Source organism: Lagopus leucura, unplaced genomic scaffold (assembly GCF_019238085.1).
Source record: "Lagopus leucura isolate 7727_CA_CO unplaced genomic scaffold, USGS_WTPT01 Super-Scaffold_73, whole genome shotgun sequence".
NCBI classification, from domain to species: Eukaryota; Metazoa; Chordata; class Aves; order Galliformes; family Phasianidae; genus Lagopus; species Lagopus leucura.
The window spans coordinates 48,408,742-48,420,350 of record NW_024962252.1 but is presented as its reverse complement, the minus strand read 5'-3'; the positions used below and the strand labels follow the sequence as shown (position 1 = coordinate 48,420,350).

General features: G+C 35.6%; 1 long non-coding RNA gene across 1 annotated transcript; it reads right to left on the bottom strand.

Moving 5' to 3' along the window:
* Nucleotides 1-3,409: 3,409 nt before the first annotated feature.
* Nucleotides 3,410-10,879, bottom strand: LOC122188673. Its single transcript, XR_006181622.1, has 3 exons — nucleotides 10,699-10,879; nucleotides 7,998-8,149; nucleotides 3,410-4,363 (listed from the first exon to the last, which is right to left on the bottom strand). It is a non-coding gene; the product is annotated as an uncharacterized LOC122188673 (long non-coding RNA).
* Between the last annotated feature and the right edge of the window lie 730 nt (nucleotides 10,880-11,609).

The window sequence follows — 11,609 nt, the reverse complement described above, 5'->3', positions numbered from 1 at the left end:
ATATGTTAAAGAACTCGTACACGGGCCATGTTTGACACACATATTTTGACTGATGACGAGGATGAGTTATAAATCTTTCAGCTTACATTTTCATACAAAATGCACAATAATGCTCAACTGCTTAATCAGAGAGGCGATGAGTTTCATTCAAGAAATTATGGAATTATGAATTGTGACCTTTTAAATGTTAAATATATACATGATTTTATTATTTGAGCATGGCAACATTCTTTGTGTTTAATTTGTTGTGAATTAATAGCTCAAATTTTAAAAACAAGCCTGTTTGCTTTGTCCTGTTTAAATAACAAAGGCCTCTAATGTCATGTAATTTTTCTGTTTCTACCACTTATTTAACTTAGATGCCTAGTTGTATAGCAACTGTTAATAGTGAATTTGTGTTCAAAGAGAGTATTTGAATGAAGTGTATGAAATTTCAGTATGAAATTGAAAACTTTAAGTTTTTAATAAAGCGATACAAAATACTTAACAGGGATTATGAAATTCAAAGTTCATGATATAATACTCACCTTAGTGTGTGAAATAAGAAGGTCCACAGAAAGGTTTTTTTTTTTTTATTGTTTTTTTTGTTTTCCTTTTTTAAAGAAAAGAAGAAAAGATGTCAAAACTGTTACAAGTCTAATGGTAGGAGGCAGCATTCTATTGGATTGACTTGTCACTATTCAATTGTTTTCAGTACCAGTTAAGATGCAATGCTACTTCATATTCACAAACTATGCAAAAACAGTTACAATGATTCTTAAGCTGAAAAAGTTCTATCTGTTTTAAAAGAAAAAAGTGCAATACATTCTCCAGGTTGTCAGCTTTCCTTCAGAAAAGAATAAGAAACTCAAAATACAGGAAGCTTGAGATTAAAGTGTCATTTTATTCAGCTTTTCAATTTAGCGCATTTGGAAAGTAATAAGTAGAAATAAGTAATACGATGACTAGAAGAACAAACACATTATTTAGGAGCTTACTGGACAAATCAATATGTTATTCTTCAGAAATCGAAGTAATGCTGGGAAGGCTTGAAATTAAAACAAAAGCTAGATTCATATGAATCACCGTTTTAAACTGAGTTAATCCCTCTTGTTTGATTGCCATGTACTGAAAATTTGGATACACATTTTCTTTAACAAAATATGCTGCATTTTATTTATTGATTATAGAACTCTGGGTACATACAAGGAGCAATGCTATTTTCTTAACTTAGATTATTGCATATTCCTATTGAAAAGGAACATGACTGTTGAGATATTTAGCCTCCATTTCAAGTGCAATCATAAAAGCAGTTTGTTTAAAATATTTTTTTAACCGTTGCATCATGTATTTCAGTACTGGATAGAACTGGACAAAGACGTCATAAAACATAAATAAAATTCTGTATTTGACCTCATTCTCTCGAGCAAAATAATACACAGAAGAAATGAAGTATAGACAAGAACAAAGCTCTACAAATAGGAGATGTTCAGTTTCTGTTCAAAGTCATTACAGGTTTGAACAAAAATGGCATGAACTCTGGCTTTGTACTCTTCTCAACCAAGAGGGAACTTGCTATCTTTGTTACTTATTGTTTTTTGTGAATGTGCAATTTGCTGTTTACATTCCTAAGCCTGCTTTGTGCTAAATCTGATAGAAAAGGCTTCTGCAAAACAGCTGAAAGAGACAGAGGGAAGTTTGTGTGATTCTCATGAGCACAGGAACAGTGAATTTCTAGAAAAATAACTTTGAGAAACAATGTTTAAACTAAGGAGATATTATCAGGTTTCAGGAAGAAACTCCTTTTCTCTTTCATTCCAGGTGGATATTAAAACTATTGCCAAATGATAATTCTTCTTCCCCATGTTAGTCCTTTCCTAATACTTTCCAGTCCTCAGGGAGGTCTTGAGGTTCTCAAACAATTTTTGTGCAGTATCAATGCCCACTCAGCTAATTTATAGACCTTTCAGACAAATCTGCATATCCTGACTTTTCCTTTCAGAGAACAAGGCCTCCTTCCCTGTTTGCCGAGGAAAGTCTGTGTTTTCCACTGTCTAAAATAACCACATTCCCAAAGAAAAGAGAATTTTGGTTTTTTTGAAGTACAAATTTCAGTCTTTTTTTTTTTTTTAAAAAAAAAGGTTATTCAGATACATAAATGCTCCTCAATGTGGACATTCTATCAATTAATTTGTTTTCACAAAGAATGTACCATTTCTACTTTATGTAAGCTTTTGAAAGCAATGTTATAAGAACAAAAGTTACATTTCATAAAGAGCACTTAGTGTGTTCTTATGTTTGGGATCTGTCTTTGATTAATTTTTCTCTCACTTCTTTCATCCCTCAAGAATGTATGTATGTAATAGTTTGTTAACTTGCCAGCTTTGCCTGAAGCATGGACAGGACAGTTCAAGGCAATTCCCAAACATTATATCCTCTCTTCCTAGAGAAAGGTTTTTGCTAACGTGCTCTAAAAGTGACTTTGTTCTTTTCCAAAATCTAGAATTCAAGTTGCTGGTCAAGCTTGGTGGTCAAAGACCAAACCACCTCAATTTAGTTGATGTTCCTGATGGATTCTTCAGGACTTCCCAATCTGTATAGAATCATGGAATTGCTTTATTTGGAAAGGATCTTTAAAGGTCACCTTGTCCAACTTCCCTGCAATGAACAGGGACACCTACAGTTAATCAGGCTGCTCAGAGCCCCATCGAGCCTGACCTTGAACGTTTCCAAGGATGGGACATCCACCAGCTCTCTGAACAGCCTGTTCCAGAGCCTCACCTCACATCATAAAAAATATTCTTCCTTATACCCAGTCTAAATCAACCCTCTTTTAGTATGAAACCATTTCCCCTTGCCTTGTCACAACAGACCCTGCTAATGAGTCTGTTTCTTTCTTTATTATAGCCACCCGTTAGATACCTGAAAGACTGCTATCAGGTCTCCTAGGAGCCTTTTCTAGTCTGAAGAGCCCCAGCTCTCTCAGTCTGTCGTTGGAGAGAATATGTTCCAGCCCTTGGCTTATTTTTATGGCACCCCTCTGGACATATTCCAGCAGGACCACGTCTCTCCGGTACTTAGAACTCTGCATTACTCTAACTGAAGCCTCACCAGAGCAGAGTGAAGGGGCAGGGTCACCTCCCTTCAGCTGCTGGACATGCTTCTTTTGATGTAGCCCAGGATAGGGTTGGCTTTCTAGGCTGAATAATGACATGACATTTAAAAGAGTCAGGAAGTGTTACATTCCCACTCATGATGGAATTTAACATCTATTTGATTCCATGAAATTAGACTTAGGACCAGGAAAGACGTAGAAAAGCAAGTTTATTTCAAAGCAATACAAAGGTTGCACTACAAAGAATGTATCACAACTTTTGGAGAAAAACAAATGACAGAAAAATACACATTATCTGTCAGATACTTTAGCAGAACTAAGAATCGAAAATAGTGAAAAATTTTTGCAATGGCTAGAATTATGCCCTGATTCTTGGAAGGGCTGCACCCCTGGGCATGGTCTCCCTGAGTAATAACTACTACTTACTGTAGGAAAAGGGAACAACTCCCCCCATTCCCAGGTGGTATGAGCAACATATCATGCATATTTGCTGTGATCCCTTAACCTTGGCAGCTATTTCAATAGAAAGATCAAATTTTAATTTCTCTGCTAATGAAATTCAGTTTGCCTGGAGATTTAAGGCTTCGTTTATCAATGAAAAAATGCATTCTTCTACTGCCTTTTCAGTGTAAACTGTGTGTGACAGGTAATTTTTTTAGCACTTCTGCAAGCAAGTTCATTTCATGACTTAATTTTTCTATATTATATACATATGAGGGCTAATTATTATATAATAATTGTATGATAATTTATGCAATTTTCTGTCAGCTCTTTATAACAACCACACGATCATTAATGAGAAAACGACAGAGATAATGATATGCTTGTATCAGGTGTGTCTGAATCACAGCTAGTCTCATTTGAAACATATCACCATAAGAACTTTATCTTCTGCTACAAGAGTTCACAATTCCATGTACGTCAGATTCCTGGCTCTTGAAAAACATGCCCTCTGAATTCATTCTATCCTTCTTAGTCTCCTCTGCTTTCTTGAAGCTATCAGCTTTTAAAGCACTTCCAAATCCTGTGCTCAGATGTAAAGAAATGTGAAGAGAAGAATCTTTCCAATAGTCACAGGGTAAGAAAAAAGCAGAATTCCCTCATGCAGCTGGACTTTCTGCTTCTCCCCTTCTGGCTCTGAGAACAATCCAGGCTCTTGAAACGGTAAGGAGAAAGCATGGCTTGACCACAGATGGTCAAGAGAAAGCTATTAAGGAATAAAAGATGCTCTTTCCTGAATCTCTGGAAGACTGATGGGAACATTTCCAACTGAAACACACAGATTCATGGAAACACCATGAAAAAACAGTCTTACATGAGCACAAGATATCATTACCTTTGTTATCAAACTATCTGATATTATAGATGAGTAAAACATAACTCTATATAATTCTCTACATCTTAGTCTTTTTAAAGACTTAAAAGACTTTAATATGTAAACAAACAAACAAAAAAACTAAGTTTAAAAGAACAAGGCAATTCTTGAGTGCCAAAAAATTTACTGTTTTGTATACTTTTACACCTGTTAGTAAATAAAAAAAAGCAACACTGCATTTATTCTAAATCTGACTTTAAAAAAAGTCAGAGAAACTTAAGCCTGAAACAATCAAAAGCCAGCTGTAAACAATCTGAGTGATAATAAACTTCTACTTCTTATGCAAACACACAGGAATGATCCATAGCTGGGGACAATTTAGTCCTCCTTTCTGACTGAATCATACAGTGATACTTTGAGTATGTGCTGATCCATGCTTTACATGGAAAGAAGACTGAAAATATAAGACTCTCAGCTGACTCGAAGCAGCAAAAATCAATCCAAATTATTTGCCTTTAACAAGGGTCTTTCATACTTGAATTGCGTGGAAAAAATTTTCAAATAAGCAACACCATTATTTGTTGCGGCTTCACATCAGAGACTGCAATGAAGTGTTTATTTTTAGTCTGTGAAACATAGACTTCTCCTACTAAACACAGAATTACACACTGATAAAAACTTGGAATAAAATAATCAAAAGAGCCATACTCATTGAAGCCAGAAAATGAAATAAAACAAAGTCTGAGGAATTCTTAAACTGCACAGTATTTAAGAGCTGAAAGGACAATTAAATCATCATCAACCTATGGACGTAAGAAACCATTAGGTTTTCTCTAGATACGTGTCTCTACAAATTAAAGATTCATAAAATGGCTCAATTCTCAGAGGATTAAGCTGTATCTCCCAAGCAAAGACAGTGGTTTAGCTCCCAGCAGTGACAACACTAAACTATTAGCAAGCAAACCATAACTGAAGCTACTGAAGGAACACAAAGTTAAAAAACATTCTTGCCAGTGGAACCAGAGAAAACTTGTTTCCACTTTCAAAGATAAGGATTAGTATCAGCCTAAGAAAAAGAACAAAACATTTGTGATTTGGCAGTAAAAAAAAACAAAATTGCTTCACCTCAGAACTACTCTGCTGTCTAATGTTTTGTCTCTGAAAAAAAATGTAATATATGTTGTTAAATACTGGTCTTTGTCTTTGTATTATGAACTATGCAGGCACTGCCAGCTATCCTCAGCATAACTGAAATGAAAAAACTGGTAATGCTGAGCTGCAACTACTAAGAGTGTGCTGCAGATAATGTAATTATTATTTTCTCCCTAGAATGGCAGAAAGTCATTCAGTGGCTTGATTATTCATAGACTAGTTTCTCTCTGCCTCTCACCTTCCACTTTTAAGTACAACAAGAATGTCACCTAAACTTTTCTTCTAATAGATATAATTAGTCCTACATTGTAGTACTATAACAGTAACTATAACAGTCCTATAACAAAGAAACCTATGGAAGAGCAGGGGAAAAACAGGAAATTATATAACAACCAGTTTAACAGGAGTTTCTCATTTAAAAGAAAATTGTCATGGAATGAATAACCAAGACACTAAATGACTAAAGTAATGGCCATCATAGATGTGCTGAAAATAAATTGGTTTAGATCATACAGAGAGGGTAGCAAACTTTGAGTGTTAGGTAAGGATAACAGATGGCACACATCCTTCTTTTGTGTATATACATATATATTTCTTGTACTCATGTACAGCTTGCATAAGCAAGTCTGAGATATCTAGCCTAGAGAAAATGAGCATACAGGTGATATAAATGCTATTGAAAAACTGTTTAGAAGTAGCTGTTGTTAATTCACTGCCACCATGGAGGCAGTATTAATGTGAGATTTGCAGGAGTCTGTCCTGAGTCTGATACTATTTGATGTACTAGTTATTAATTGAATGTTGTAATTAAGAGGAAGCTTTTTCAACTGCTGGTTACACCAACCTATGAGAAACTGCAAGCATTTTAGACAAGAAGGCTATACTTCAAAGGGGCCTTGACAAATGGGAAATAAATCTGAAGAAAAGACAATGCAATTCAGTAAGGATATGTACAAGACTACATGCAAAGCAATGAACACATGTACAGCTTGAGGAATGTTTACCTGGCAGTTCTGAAACTACAGAGATCAAGAGCTGTACAAGAATCAACAATATCAATGCCACTGGAAAAAGCACTCATGACTATCATCCAAAAGATTGTTAAGAGAATTTTACTTCTTCAACACTAGGACCTTAGCTGCACTACTGCACTTAATTTAGGCACCATGCTTTTAAAAATGTTTGGAGCAACTCCAGGGAGTCTAGAATAGAGCAACAGGCATGGCTGAAGATCTATTAAATATCATCTACGGGGAAGGACTGAAAGTACTGAGATTGTTCAGGCTGGAGAAAAGATGGGAAAAGTGTTAACAGTGTTCACATTTTGAAGAGCTCTCCCCTTTACTGCTTCAAAGAGAAAGGCAGTAATCTATTCTCTCTGTGCTGAGTAAAAGACCTAAATGGTAGCAAAAGGCAGAACAGTGTTCTAAGAACAAGCATAACCAGTCCTTGGAGACCTGTGATTGAAGACGTTATGTAACCTCCAGTTCTGGAAGATTTTAAGAACTACCTGCAATAACAGAGATATCATTCTCTGTGCCTTAAAAAGAACAGATAGATTGCAGGTCACTTCAGAGCTCTATATTCTACATTTCTAGGGCAAGTGTATCAATCTTTTCTCTCCACAGCTCACTTGATTACAGCTAATCACTGCAACTACTAGAACTAGCCAGTAGAATTAATCTAATGGACTAGTCTGAGTTACTCAAGAGTGATCAGACCGTAAAATACTTCAGTTCAGGCAGTGCAAGCAAAAGGTGAGAACTAAGACTGAGGCTATTCAAAAATGCACAGTAACACAAAGTATGCTAAAAAGCATAGTAAGAAGCAAAAATGGTTTTGTACCCATTCACTGGTAGCTGGATTTATCTATGTGGACTGCTTTCCAGCTTTATCCAATAATGCAGAGGAATACTGGGCTGTAGTGGGAAATGGAGACGAAAAACCATTTGGAAGAGAAGGTGATTTAATAAGCAGAATGTGAAAGTTTCAGACAGTTGGTGTAGTCTCAAAATTATCTTTTAATCCAGTTGGGATCTGCAAATCTGAGTAAGAGTAATGATAGAGACCAGACGCATGAAAAAGTAAAATGATTGAATACAGAGGTAGAATTCTGATTATGGAGAATGATGGAAAACTAACATAACTGATAGGAATCTGAGTATCTAAAATCTTAGGGAAAGACTGCTAATGGAAAGGCTGTAGGCAAGAAACAGAATTGGTAAACTCACAAAAAATGCAGAGAGAAACTGAGGGCAATCAAAACATGAAAAAGATGCAATAAAATATCTAAACTTCAGGAGGAAACCAATGAACATTGACACTATTATTTTCCAACACAATGGTTTTGTATATGGTTTTGTATATGGTTATTTTCCAACACAGTGGTTTTGCAATAGGGCTTCCATCTCTCTGATCTATGGATATGACTGATACCTCTGCTTCAGATGTGGTCAGGTTGCCATGTCCTTGTTTTACACAGCTCAAAAATAAAGGCAAAATACTTGGGTCTTCTACTTCCTGAAGCAAAAGAGGGCTTGCCATTATTCTTTTGCAGTCTCAAGAAGTAAGATCTGCCTTTAAGGTACCTAGTTGAACAGAAAAAGGACACAGACTATAAAAAAAGAAGCCAGTTTAAAAAAAAAAAAAAAGACACAAGCACAGAAAGAGGAGGCAATACTACATTAAGCAAAAACTGCATTCCAAAAAACAGAGAAAACATTAGAGAAAACTGGAATGTAGAAGAGAGTATCAAGGATAATTCTTAGATTTCTGGTTTCAGAAGCAAAGTTAGGAGCTGAGTTACTACTAAGAACACTGAAATCAAAAACAGGGAAAATAGAAACTTTTGGCAAGAACCTCAAATGATGTTATGCCTTTGCTCAGGAGATAACAGAATCCAGACAGGCATGGAAGTGGGAATTAAAAATGCAGATTTGCTAATATGTACATAGAAACAATGGCTAAAATAGATATTAATTATGAGTTGTGACAAGATAAGGATGTATATAAAGAAGACTATCATGTCTTCATTGAAGAGATAGGGAAAGAAGAATGTAAAGGTAGCCAAAACTGAAAACTGAACAGGTTGAAAAGCATCTTCAGTCAATTCCTGGTTTCCAGCTCAACAAAAAGGGCAGAAATGGGAGAACTGAGATTAGACTTACGTGCTGAATATATGAATTACTTACCAGATTTTTTCTTTTTAATGATAAACATCATTTTAATTACAAGCATCTGTTATTGCTTTGCATACTATTTAAGGAGGAATATCCTGTGCAAAATCAGGTGCTGTTTTATTCTGCATAATCAAACCAACACGATATTTAATTAGCCATTTTGAGTTCATTTTACTCCAATAAATTTGAAATATTGTTCCAAAAGTAATGCCTCCTATTTATTTCCATGGAACTATAAGAGATACAAAGATAATAACATAATAATAAGCATAATAACACTATTTGTGGGGGCAAATTTTCAGCAAAACACTATTTTTCAGCCTTGTCACCACCATTAGCTATGCATTTTTGTCAGTGACAAACAAAAGCCTACATACCATAATGTAAAAATCTGTCAACCAGCCTCATACTGGTTCAGTATGTTCTGACAAACTTGCATGTTTTTTCTGTTCCTGCATGAGCTTTCATGGGACCCACTTGGCTCAAACTTTGCAATATTCCACCATCATTTCCAATTAATTGAAGGTGATATTAAGCTTTTTGCAGTTTGCATGGATGAACTGATCAAGCTGCTCTCACTTCTGTAGTGCGCCAGCTGTGCATGGCCATGTGGAATGTGATGTGTCTTTCACATTGTGATCATCACTGCTGAAATGCACCACTTACTGCCTAAATGTGCTCACATCCACAGTTTGGTCTCCATAAAAATTCAGCAAGCATTGGTGAAAGTCAGTGGGTGCCATTTCTTCCAATGGAGGAATTCAAGGACACACATTTGCTTCATATTTCCTTGTCAGATGCCATTTTGTCCAACTGCCCCTCTGCTGTCATCTGTGACACAGCAACATGCAATGGAATACTGGTGGGAAGGTTCAGACTCTACTGCCATACCACCAATATCCACCTCTGCCATCATGAGATATTAAAATAGCAGGCATTACCTTTGGAGCACATTTGTAAATTGACTTATAAAGTATCATTATAAATCACACGTGAACTTTGATGGAACGGTGCCTTTATGAGAAATTAAAGGTAAAGTTTTATTTTTTTTCTGTGCTAATACCAAAATTTGATTGCACTACTGCACCAATGCAACACCCTAACAAAGGCAAAGTCGCCTAATTACTCAGTGCCCATAACTGCAGAGATAAACTGCACATTTGTTTGAGAGCAGAATTTCATGAGAAAATGAGATTTCCCACCTTATCTGATTCCAGATCTTTTCATTGCAAAATCGCAATGAAGTTAAACATTCACACTGCTTCATTTATCTCTCAGATACCTTCAGTGTAACTGCAGCAAGGCTCCACAACAGATGGATCAGAAGCAAACAAAAACAAGGCTGCCCAACAGCCCGCTTGCAATAGAAATATGAGGTATTTCTGAAGTTAAATGGAACTCTTTTGCTGGCAGGAATACTGATTTTTATTCAACAGACCACACTGGAAGCTTGGAAAGAGATGAATATTAATAATGCAAACAAATAAATTATTCCAATACGATAAGAAATGAGTAAAATAATATGCTTAAATATTCTGAAAACAAATATATAAGAACCTACCAGAAATCTATGAATTAAAATCTCTGAAACGACCTAATGATACACATGATACAAATCAACAGAAACATTTTAAAGAATATATTAGTCTTCTAAGAAAAGATGGAGACCACAAGTAATCCACAAATAAAAAACTATTAATCATAGGATACAATAGGGATATACAGCAGAACCAAGCTCTCATCATTATTCTTTCACCATTATTCTTAATTAAAGCATATTGTATAACTGAAAAAATAACACAAACGGAAAACAGTGTAATTAAAATGCATGCAAAGATGCAGTAACCACAGAAGGGACACAATGACATTTTGAAAAGTTAAACAGTGCTGCACTTAGTTGCAGGAAAAAATTAGATCCAATAACCAGTGTTTTCAAACACTTCAGAAAAAAAACAGACCTAGTGACAAGTGCTGTTACTCTGCCATCGTGTGGCGAGGTACCTGCAGCTTCTAAACTGTTTCCTTGGCAAGAACCTGCGCTCAAGAATACAAGACTTTGTAAATATTATTGTTCTGAATAAAACAAAACAAAACAGAAAAACAGTAGAGTTTTAGCTATAGTTCAGGAGATAGTGCTGGAGAAACTTCAATCCTACTGAAATCACTATCAAAACTTTGCTGCAGAGGGCAACGACTTCTCTGCCTGAAAAGGCAATTTGAATCTATGGCTTTTGCATTCTTATTTTCTGGCAGTTAAACAAAATAAGCTTATATCATGCTTCTTCGTGTTCTAAAAATAAAGCACATTATCAAGACTGAACACATCAGTACACAACCTGAGATAAGAGGGTGTGTTGATAGGAACTTCCTATAAACTTCAACCTAATTAAAACAAAGAATTATTCATTCAAAAGTAAGTAATCTAATATTGCCCATTAACACCAGATCATAGGACTGTGCTACGTTTTTAGTTTCAACCTCGCTCCAACTCTCTCCATTACTAAGAAAACTAAGACTGAAGTGTCATAAAAGGTTCCTAAACTGAAAACATCTTCACATAGACAAAAGGAGATTTATCATTCAGATTAGTGCACTGATTTTCTGTTATCAGCCTACAGGTAAAAACTGTAGCAAACTGTGAAAGAAGACTTCTCCATTTCAGAAATTTTAGCTTTGGGGGAATTGTCACCCACAATTAAGTGACAAAGCAGAAAGGAAAAAATAATCAATTTTCTGCTAAAATTTAGAATGATAACTGCAGCTCAAAAAAAGTCAGTGAGGGTAAGGGACATTCAGAAGCACATGCAAAAATCTTTACTGAAAAAGGGCTGAATATGTTACATGCTTATGTCTTCCCCTGAACTACAGA